Raw genomic sequence first — 11,958 nt, forward strand, 5'->3', positions numbered from 1 at the left:
AGGGTTTCTGAGGCTGTACATTTTTATGGGAGTAGACAATCTTATCTTTCTTCCATGGAACAGCTGGTGGGTTTGATCCACGGACCTTGGGTTAGCAGTTCAACACTTCCACCAGGGCTCCAAGGCCAATCATTTGGCGGGAAGTCATTTACTTTGCTCCCAAGCTTTATTTTTTTCATGTACACCCAAACATGGAATTTCTAGGAGTAGCTTAATAGTTTACATATAAGATTCCACATTTCAGTTTGAATGATCAGTGCCATTAAAAGATGTCACAGAGGAACCAACCAAAACCCGAAACACCAGCTACTGTTGACTTGCCTCTGATTCATTAACCCCATACTACAGCATGGAACTGCCCCATGGAGCTTCCAAGATTGTAAATCTTTACAGAAGCAAAATGTCTCATCTTTTTCCCAAGGAGTGACGGGTAGTTCTGAACTGCCAAACTTTGGGTTAGCAGCCAAGCACTAAGCACTGTGCCACCACAAACAAACAAAACATGAAGCCACTTGCCATTGACTCCCTGCGAGCTTATGGCAACCCCATAGGTGTCAGAGTAGAGTGTTCTTCACACACACATATAATTAATACATATTTGCTTTACTTTGTTGTTGAGAATACATACAAGAAAACATACACTTTATGGCCAGGCAGCCAACAGTTTCTACAGGTACCCTTTTGTGATGGTGATTATATTCTTCCATTGTGTAACCATTTCCATTCTCCTTTTCTCAGTTGTCTCTCTCCTGTTAACATATGCTTGCTTCCCCTTAAGATTACTATCTAATTTTATGAGTTACTGTTGTCATTTTAACCCTATACAGATAGTTCTTAAAATCACTTATTGTTCAAGACAGACATTTTTTACTAGTTTAGCTAACCTGTTGTTTGATTTTGAAAGAGTGGTTGGTTTAAGGTTTAAAGATTATTTTAGGGCCATAACTTTGGGAGTTCATTTAACCTTCATGGCTCCAAGAAGGGTGGAGTTAATGAAAGTTTGAAATTCTGTTCTGTATTCCCCCTCTTTTGAACAGGATTTTTCTATGGAACATTTGATCAACATGCTCAGTAACGGTGGCTGGGCACCATATAGTTCTTCTGGTCTTATGGGAAAGGAGGAAGTTCTTCAGAGAGGTAATCGGCTAGACATGTCATATCTTCTTCTTAATTTTGGCTCTTCTTCTTCCTCTGTTGTTTTAAGGGAGCAGTCACCAATTGTTGTGTCTTGGATGACTGCTTACAAGCTCTTAAGACTCCAAGCATGGTACTTCGAAGAGGTAGAACAGAGGCACTAAACATATTAAACCAAACCAATTAACTGGGATGTCTTATGACACCATGGCTCCAAATCTTCAAACCAAGAAACTTAATCACATGATGGTTTTGGTTGTACAGAAACAACTTCAGTAGCTATGTTTTCCCAATTGACACTGTAAATTTAGCTTATTGCACAACTTTTGCCAATTAAATATTCTATGGTTGTATTCCTATCCACAGCAATCATTCTAATAGAGTGTCCAACCCTAGAATGTCTTGCATGTCGAAAGCAGACCTCTAGGCCTTTTTTCCAAGGCCCCTCTGAGTGGACTTGAACCACCAATATTTTGGTTAACAGTTCAGAGTGTCAATCATTTGCTCCTCACAAGGGTGCCAAAGAGATAAGGAAAAGTGAATCTTCTAAAGCACCCTGTAGAAGACATGGAAGAGGGCCCCACAGAGAGTGAAAGAGTAAAATTCTGCTTTATTTTTCTATGCTAGCCCGACATTCTAGTTATTATGTGGGCCAGAGTGAAAAGTTCTAATGATCACTTCAAGGTCTTTCTAATTCTCCTCCACTGGGGGTGTGTGTAAAGGAGAAGGGTCCCTGTCTTGTACTCCAACGTTACCCCATTATCTCTTCCCATTCCCAAGAAGGGCCCTGTGGATGGGACACTTGCAATGTTATTACAGCTGCTCTTCCACTGCCAGTTCCCCAGCTCGGTCAAAGATGAAGAACACCTTCCTCTCATCAGCCCCGAACCCTCGCACGACGCCAGAGAAACGTTCGGCCAGTGTGCTGTTTCTTAAAACGCAGGGAGTTGGTTTATGCACGTCTTCCTGGACTCATGTCTGTGATGTGGCCGTGGACCTGGAAGGAAGGATGAGTGCAGGCTCGGGACCACTGCAGGACCTGCACCCACTGTGTTATTCTAAACCCCATCCTTTCTGCGACCATAAGCCCATACTGTCTGGGAAGCCATGGGATCCTTGCTCCTCAATAAGCTTGAAGTCTCCATCCTTAGGAGAAAGCCAGGATGAGGTTGCCATTCTGCACGTGGGGCCCCAGGCGAGTTTAAGTCTACATCACAGGCCTTCTTTCTTGGGCCTCTGCAATTACAATGGCTACAAGACCCCCTTTCCCCTCTTTCCCCTTCCCCCCGGCCCCCAGTGTTTAAAGCACGACTGCTCAAGCAAATAATACTGAAGTTTGGGGACATAAAAATACTACAAATGTCCCATCTGCTGCTGATTTCATTTTCCCCTTAGCATATGGGTTAAGTTTGTAATATGTGAACAGGGTGATTTTTTCCCCTGGGTCTTTAATGAAAAGACTAACAGTCAGAGAGTACATGTCTGCCTCTATGGAAGCTGTCTTCTGCGCAGCTCTGTAGGAGCTGGCTCTATCGATTTTACGTTAGTCTTCTCATGTAGAAATATTCTACTTTTAAAGTACATGATTCCTGCAGCTCTTCTTGCATTGCTTCCTTGGTGCAGGGCTCTGTTTCTCCTCTCCACCCCTAACCCCGCATGCATAGCTACCAGTACAGCCTCTGACTGGTCTCTCTCCTCCTCCAGCTTTAAATCCATTTTGGAACTTGTTTTAAAAAAAAGTTAAAAAAATAAAACTTTAATAATGAGAGGCTTTTTGCGCCAATAGGGAATTATTGAGTCAGATGTTCTGTGTCCAGGATACTTCTGTGCCAACAGTGTTTTAATTTATATATTACGTGTTCACTTTGTTCTTAAAACCTTTTGGACTTGAGTGGTGCATTTATTAAGTACAATTCTAAAAGTTCTTACATGGGTAATGGGCAGTGTATGCTTAAGAGATAACAAGGCAAGGCAACTCACACTTAATAACTACTCTAAAAGCTACTTCCATCTGGATTTACTGGCAATAAAAAGAGACATTACAGAACTTTGGGAATTTGATCAAGGCGCCAACATACTAATCTTAGATTACAAAATTGTGGAATCCAACTGCTTAAACATGGGAAAACAAAGCAATCAAGGACGTGGTTTTGGTAAAAGCTTTGCACTGTAGATTAATAATTTATGTATTTAATGCATGTTATAATAAACTTTATCATAATGGATTATATTTGATAGCTAAATTGGCAGTGATATTCCAGTATGGCTTCATTAACTCAATCTTTCCATTTTACTTGCGAGATTTATTGGGTTAAATTAAATGAACCTATTATAGGCCTACTTTAGCTTGTTTAGAAATCATAATTAATTTCAAAATATTGATGGTGACTGCAAATTATATAAAAATAGGCAAAGCTACAAAAATAAATAACAAGAGAAGATCTTTGAATTAAAACGTCATCTAGTATACTACCAGAATCCTCCAGAACCATTGACAAAGCAAATAGATTACCTCTTAAAAAACCAAATCTCATCTGTCCCGTATTAACCTAAATTTTAAGGAAATGATATTTCCTTTTCTTTTCATAGGACACTCCATTCTCAGAATAGGGCAGCATAAGTCTGTCTAGGTTTGATACTCAAGGGTCATGCACACCGATGGATAACAATGGTGGTTTCTGTGGACAGAACAGAAGGTTTGGGGGTTTTCCTCACAGAAGACATTAGCTTACACCGCTCTCTCACAAACACTCATTTCACTGACTCTGAAAGCATGTCGAATGGCAATTTATATATGAAATTCCTCTACCTTTGTGTTAGGCTGGGTTGTCGAGAGAAACAAAACCAGTGACACCCATATATGTAAAGAACTTTATATCAAGAAGTAAGGATATATCAAGAAGGTGTCGCAGCCCTGCCCAACTCAAGAGCATGGGTCCACTGTGAGCCGGAGCCCTCTTCAGATTTATGAAGCTGCAGACCAATGATGCAGGTATGTCACCTGAGAAGCAGAGAGATCGCAGGTTCATGAGTGCAGAATCTCACGGTTACAAGATCAGGGGAGGCAAGGCAGAATGGCGACAGGTCTCAGGAGGCAGACACAGAACCCAAGCAAGGAGAAAGGTGAAGGGCCAGAGAGAGAAATGTTTGCAGTGTCTGTCTTACGAAAAGGCCACACCTCCAAGGAGGGGTCACCAGGCTGTGACCAGCCTCATAAACTGGTCTCCACTTTTCAACTTTCTTCCAGGTGGCATAAAATCTAACCACCACAATTTGTTAGTCAACTAGCTGAGAGGCCGTTTTATGGAAGAAACTCTCATGGGTCTCTGAATTTGACCTGGACAGGGGTGAGTCTGCAGGAAGTGGCATTTTCAAGGACACTGGAGTGCTAGAGAGGAAGAAATTAGCCCTTACATGGGAGGAGAACTGGGGTGGAAAGAGCCAGGGCAGAGATAGAGTCTGAGTAAGTGTCTTGAAGCAGGATAGACGTGGTGTCTTTGATGAACAATGTGCAGACAGTACGGAAGGCTTTGTGAACCAGGAAGAGTGACATGGACCGAGGTTGAAGAGGAGGCGGGCTCAGACTCAGCAAGGTGCAATAGATCATGTTCCATTTTTAATGAACAATGGGAACCCATTCAAAATGCTAAGTAGATAGACTCTAAACCAGTGAGTTGAAATCCTTTAGTTGGAAAGAAGTTAATAATGAAGTGTTTCAAATTGTGTAATGGAAATTTTTGCTGAAATATATATTAAAGTCACGGGAGAGAGAAGGAGGAATGACAAAGTTGCAAAACAGGCTTTGAGGTACAATGACTTAACTAAAGACACGGGGTGTGGATCACATTTAATATTACAGTCATTTATTAAAAAAGAAAGAACTTGAAACACAGAGTGCTGTAGAGTAATAAAGGAAACCAGATATGGTATGTCTGGATGGTGGAACTTTCAGATGGAGAGTTGCGAAAGACTTCTTTAAATTGGAAAGAATAGAACCAGGCAGGTAAAATAATAAGTGATACAAAGCAGGCCAGGTGGCTGGTCCTGTGTATCCTGTATTGTAATGTTAGAACAAGTCATGTTTAATGAGTGGTGACAAGCTGTTTTCTATCTACTCTGAGAACCCCCTAAGAGGAACAGCTAAGGTGTTAGGAGAGGTAGGAGGCAGACTGTTTTGACATTATAACGTGGTACTATGGATTCTGTGGGTTTGTCTTTCTGGAAACTGTTAGAAACTGGACAGACCAAAGGTAGACAATGTCTAGAAACAGTGTCAGAAACAGTAACAACGAGGAGTCACTGGGTGTTCTTTGGGATGGAGTTGCTGGTTGCAATGGCCTCAAATGAGGAAAGCAAGGAGCATAATGGAGAGATAGGAGAATTGACATTGGCAGCCCGTGGATCTATGTTGAGAGTTGCAGAATTTTGCAGGAAAGGTGACCTAGAGCCATGAGGGGTGGCTATCACACCAAACCAACAATGCCTCACTCAAGAAGGTCTGTGGGCATTCCTCACACAATATGCACTTCCTCCCCAAAGGGGAAGGAGAGGTTTCAGATACCTCACCCCTCTGTAATTGTTGCTGCTGTTGTTAGTTGACATCAAGTGAATTCCAACTCTCATTGCTCAGTCCTACACCATCTTCACAGCTGGTGATACACTGAAGTCCACTGTGAAGTTTGGATGCCTTCTGCCCCATGGGACTCATCTTCCCGTCCAATCTAAGACATTATTCTGTTGTGATTCATAGGATTTTTGTTGGCTAATTATCACAAGTAGAGCACTAGAACGTTCTTCCCAGTCTATCTTACTCTGTAAGCTCTTCTGAAGCCTCTCTATCTTGAATGATTTTGCTGCTATTTGAAATTCCAGTGACAGAGCTTTCAGCATCATAGCAACACACAAGCTACCATAGTGTGACAAACTGACAGAAATGTGGTGTTCCATTGTAATGAACAGCTAATCCAGAATCAAAGGAAATACTGTAGTTGTTACACAATCTGGTGTCAACTTGAGGATATTAAGAGTGAAAGGATGGAGTCTAACCTGTCAATCAGGCCTTAGCCAATGATGCCTCTGTGTGGGCATGGCCTTCTCCTGAGGATTCTGGGGTTCTTCCTGCCTGGAGGTAGAACACATACATATTCCTGTTGACAAGCCACATGGGGACACACTGATGGAGCCAGAGCCCTGGAGCAAGAGGAGCCACATGGAGACCTATGCCAGTGCTGTGATGCTTCTACTGCCACTGGATCTACAAGACTTTCTACCCATTGGCCTGTGGCCTTCCTGCATTCAGCATCATTGCACGTGCTGCGTGAGTCTAAAGGAATTTATGGACTAGTATTGGACATAAGTGCTAATATTGGACTTATGGACATGATCTGGACTGGGCTGGGGTGTTTTCTCAATATATAACTACTCTTTTATATAAAGCTCTTTCTTATACATGTATGAGTATCTATGAATTTGTTTCTCTAGTCAAACCAGATTAACACAAATACTAAAAAATTAAAAAAAAACCCTTTTAAGAAACCTGAGGTCTTTTGACAGCCAAATATCCAATAAAAACTTAGAAATGTCTCAAAGACAAATCACATTAGCTTATTCATTCATTTATTCCTTCAATTAAACACATAGTGACTGAGCTCTTCCTTTGTGCCAACAGGAGCTCTGGTGGCACAGTGCTTACCCATAAGTAGTGGAGCTGCAAGGTCAGGAGTTCAGAAACCACAAACCACTCCTTGGGAGAAAGACAGGGCTTTCTAGTCTCTTAAAGATTCACAGTCTCAGAAACTGAAAGGGCGAGTTCCACCCTGACCTACAGGGTTGCTACGAGTTGACATCCACTCAATGGCAGAGGGTTTGACTTTTGGTTCATTTGTGCCAGTAGCAATATTAAATGCTTGACAAGTTCCTGCCCTTAGGGATGCTACTCCAGTGTTGAAAACAAATAAGGAACAAGGAAATGAACATATCTTATTTGTGCTCTGAAGGTTAACACACAAGTCGAAGAAATAGAAGTAATGTGTTGGGCTGGGGCTGGGACACCCACTGAGATCAGAGCAGGGAAGGTTTCTCGCAAGGTTATGTTTTGGTAGAGTGCTGAGAAGAAGGTGATCGGTCCGCCCCAGTTACATGTCCTGGCATTCCCTCTAATGGCCTTCAGTTAACTTTGACTTCAAGACATTTATACATAAGTTTATGACAACGTTTTAGAAAACACTGCCAATAAAGCTATAGCTTCAAGTTGCTTACAGGTGTAGTCTTTCATCAACACCTATTTGAAAGAAATTATTTTAATGTAACATAAGCTTTGTGGTCCTCCATTCTAATTCCTAGTACAGGCTTAATAGGAAAAGCACCATTTGCTAGGTAAAATGTTCACAAACTGTTTGCATGTTCAACTGCGGGGGTAGTGAATATTCATAACAGGAAAAACATTTACTACATAAAGTTAATCTAATGCTTAATAGGGATTTAGAAACTTGGAAATATCATCAAAATATAAGTATTGGTATGTTGCCAAGACTGCACATTATTCTGTTATTAAATCGTAAAACCTCTCAACTTTTACCGCAATCAAGTTTTTGAATGTTCACATTCTCATACCATTTAGCTAGACCACATTTTTCTAGATACAAATGGATATATTAATTTCCATAAAAGTGTTATCTTTTTACAGTATATTTAATTCAGATTCAGTTTCTATTTCCACTAAAATAATTGCTTATAATACACAGACTTGATTTTATATGACTAATTAGAGCAGTGTATAGGAAAAAATAGGTTTGCAGGTAATATTGAAATTAAATATGTTAATCTGTACCTCAGTGTGCACATTTTATATGAGCTCTAATTTGCCAAATAAATTATAGTTATGTGTTTATAAGGTGCCCTTGAAAGAGTGTCCTATTTTTGAGCACTAATACCATGGGGGAAACAAATACACAAAGCTTTTAGCTATAGGCTATAGTTGCATAAATTAAGGCAAGAGTGGTTGGTTGGTAAGTAGAGCTATGGTCTCTTTAGCTTTATAAACACTCTGAATTGTTAACACAATTTTTTAATATGGTTACTAATATTAAGATAATAAATAATATTTAGTTTCAGTATCGCACCCTTCCGTCAGGGCATAAATTCATTTTGAATGCTGTGCTGAATTAATGTATAATAAACATACTGCAGTTTGCTATCAGGAATTCTAGATGAAATGCAGGAAGTCAGTTCTTTGCTTATGCATTACCACTGCCAGTCTTGCTCTGTTTAATTTTAGCTATTTATAAAATTGCTCTACTGACAGTCCTCTTTATTTTCATGTGATTGTTTTAAGGTGAACCAGAAATGGGACGGTGTGTTTCCTGAAGCAGGGGATAAGTGCTGACGTAGGAACACGAGGCCCTCACAAAAATCCCTTTCGCCATTAGCCACCTGCAATCCGAACACCCAGCTGCCTAATTGGGTAAATTGTGGTGTCCCCTGTGGGCAGGGGTCTGCAAAGTCATTGTGTGAACCAGCAACTGTGGAGTGTCTCACTCACTCTGAGTGTCGTCTCATCGAGTTCTTGTAGAAGCAAACAATGCTGCTGATGGAAGTAGAATCTGGTCTCAGTAGCAGCAATCGCCATCTATGTAAGAGACACGTAACAGCAATATTTGACGACATTTATTATTATCCTCTAAGCCATTATGTTAAAAAAAATAAATTTAAATTTCAGCCCACCGAACTTTTAGCTTGGACATGAACTGGGTCTTGAGAACGGAGGAAGGAATGGAAGAAATTCTCCCCGAGCATCGGGTTTGTAACTGCGGAGAAGACTAGTGAGAGCATCTTACAAAAAAAAAAAAAGGCAGTATAATTAGTAAGCAATAGTGTCACCATGAGCCATGGCACCCAATAACAACAGCCACCCTACGCTATTTAACATGACTTTTAAATAGAGATTCATAATGTTTGTTTGCTTGTTTGTTTTGGTGCCAAAGATACCTTTGGCAGTGTGGGAAAGTCTATGGACTTATCAGAATAAACTTTTTAAAAGTATAAAGGAAAATACATAAAATTACAAGAAAGCAAATGACATGGAAAAGCATGTAGCAGAATATGAACATATCACTGTACAGAAGTATAGGAGCTCCTTTGTCATTAACACTTCAACAATACGCTCTGGTCACAGTTGGTGAGAGGAACCCTGGTGGTGCAGTGCTTACAGCTCGGCTGTGAGCCACAGGGTCAGGACTTTGGATTCACCAGCCACTCCCAGGGAAAGACCAGGCTTTCTTCGCCTGCAAAGAGTTACATTCTCAGAAACCCAGGGGGCAGTTCTACCCTGTCTGATTGGGCTGTTAGGAGTCAAACTTGACTTGACCGCAGTGCCTTTTGTTTGAGTGTTGGAGTGATTAGTGGTGTCAGGTGAGATCTATCATTGCTCTGCAGGAGAGAGGACGCCATCTGTTCCCATAAAGATTTGTTAGGGGATATGGTGTTAGTTCTGCCCCATAGCAATCCCATGCACATCAGAACGAAACACGGCCTGGTCCTGAGTCCTCCTGTTAGAGGTCATTGTTGCAGCCACTGTCAGTCCGTCTCATTGAAGGCTTTCCTTTTTTTTTTTTGCTGTCTCTCTATTCTACCAAGCATGATGTCTTTCTCCAGGGACCCGTCTCTTCTGGCAACCTGTCCAAAGTACTTGAGGCGGTCATGCCATCCTTGCCTGAAAGAGCACTCTGGCAGTACTTTTTAAAACAGATTTGTTGGTCCTTTCGGCAGTGCATGGTGTTTCAATATTCTTTGCCAGCGCCACAATTCAAATGCATCAATTCTTCTTTGGTCTTCGTATTCAATGTCCAATTTTCACAAGCATATGAGGCCATTGAAAATACCATGGCTTGGGTCAGGGGCACCATAGTCCACAAAGTAACCTCCTTGTTTTACAGCACCCTTTAGATCAGTGGTTCTCAACCTTCCTAATGCTGTGACCCTTTAATACAGCTCCTCATGTTGTGGTGAAACCCCCCCACCCTCCAACCATAAAATCATTTTTGTTGCTATGTTATAGCTGTAATTTTTCTACTGTTATGAATCAGATGACTCCTGTGAAAGGGTCGTTTGACCCCCCAAAGGGGTCGCGATCCACAGATTCAGAATTGCTGCTTTAGATCTACAGGATCTACAATCTATGAGTCAGAATCAACTTGATGGCAGTAGTCTGTTGTTTTTTTGCAGTGGTTTATTAAATACGTACCATAATTTTGATGTAGTTATAGGTAAAAATGATGTTTTGAAATATTTGCAATGTGTAATGCAATTTGAAAATTTCTGTGATTTTTATTGGTAACAAAACCACAAGGACGGCTAATACTGTTGTGTTTGCTACCTTGTATTTAATAATGGAGGAAGATGCAAAATTGTAAGTTTTAAAAATCAAAGTGAAGTTTTTCTTTTCTTCCAACATCAAAGACTTTAAAAATTCTATTTACATATCCAAAGTTATGAAACCTTGGTTGTCTCACTATTAAAGGTGTTTCTGCAATTATAAATTTAAAAAAAATAAGGAATCTGGTGGTGCTAACAGGTCAGCATTGGTTAAGTGCAAGATCAGTGGTTCAAATCCTCTAGCCACCCCGAGGGAGAAAGATGAGGCTTTCTGCTTAGGTAAAGATATGCACCTTGTGCTAGGGTTTGTATAAGGCCACTCTGAGTTGGAATTGTATAGAGCCACCATGAATCAGAGTTGATTTGATGATAGTGGGTTTGAGTTTTGCTATGCTCATAAAACTATTTTTATATTTAGTAAAATACCTGTCCATAATTTTTGTTATAGTGGAATTTGATTTTAAAGAACATTTTTAAAGTGAGGGGATTCAGCTTGGCTGAATATACTACTAATTGATATAAAGTAGCATTAAAATGGTAAAATTATTTTAATAAGTAACTCCACTTATAAAAGGTTTATTACATTCTGAGAATTCAGTTTTAAAATCTGCTTGCTAAATACATACATATTTCCCTTTTGTAATGGGCTGATTTAAGAAAGCTATAAATTTTGGAGGCATTACTTAAATTCCCATTGGGGGGGGGGGAACAAATCTGGGCTCACTCTATATGAAATAGTACATCTATGATTTTATCTCACAGTAGTTCCTGAGCTTGGTTCTTCTAGAAAATATGGAACAACAAAGTAAAATTGTTTTGCTCACTGGAGACAAACGACTGCCTCCCCAATAAGTCAATCTAAGAGGAAACATGGCTGGAATGCTGAGAAGTCAACTTGAGTAAAAATTATAAGGTACTTTGGGGGAGTTAAGCTAGTCAAGACAAATCATTTATCATGTTTTTAAAAATACCTGATGATCTGAATCGGTTGAGAAATGTTTCAAATCCAGAGGCATACGCAAGCTTCCATGCCCTTCATTATAAGTTCAAAGATGATTCTGTGAAAAGAAAAGCCCCCCAGTCTGTTCAAGGCCAAGATCCAGGGTGTTGGGGCTTCTTAGTGAAATAGGCATTTAACGTCTTGACTTCCTATTTCATGTTCCTCTACCTAGGACACACACTCAAAAGATTTGACTGCCTTCAATTGTCTTTATCTGTTCATATATTTCATCATCAAATAAAACACTCATGATGTCATTTGTGTGGCCCCTCGGGCTTCCATAAAGAAACACATCTTTACTGGGTTTGCTGTTGAGAAGGTCAAATTGAGAAGCTTTGTGATTTGCCCAAGACAATTCAACTAATTTTTGTAGTTTTAGAACAAGGACTCAAGTCATTTATGTATAAATTTCCCAGTAGTTTTACGAAATGCTGGGGTTGCTATGATCAGAA

The 11,958-nt window shown here is 40.2% G+C and overlaps 1 long non-coding RNA gene across 2 annotated transcripts in view; it reads left to right on the forward strand.

Annotated features, from left to right (window-relative positions):
* LOC123521895 overlaps positions 1-11,958 on the forward strand; it is a 127,100-nt gene that overhangs the window by 111,938 nt on the left and 3,204 nt on the right. For both annotated transcript variants that reach the window (XR_006680239.1, XR_006680238.1), the window contains exons 2-3: positions 8,468-8,596; positions 11,269-11,419. This is a non-coding gene — a long non-coding RNA (uncharacterized LOC123521895). The remainder of the gene's footprint in view (positions 1-8,467; positions 8,597-11,268; positions 11,420-11,958) is intronic.

The sequence above is a fragment of the Echinops telfairi genome, unplaced genomic scaffold (assembly GCF_000313985.2).
Source record: "Echinops telfairi isolate 266 unplaced genomic scaffold, ASM31398v2 ScPeMD7_443;HRSCAF=831, whole genome shotgun sequence".
Classification (NCBI taxonomy): domain Eukaryota; kingdom Metazoa; phylum Chordata; class Mammalia; order Afrosoricida; family Tenrecidae; genus Echinops; species Echinops telfairi.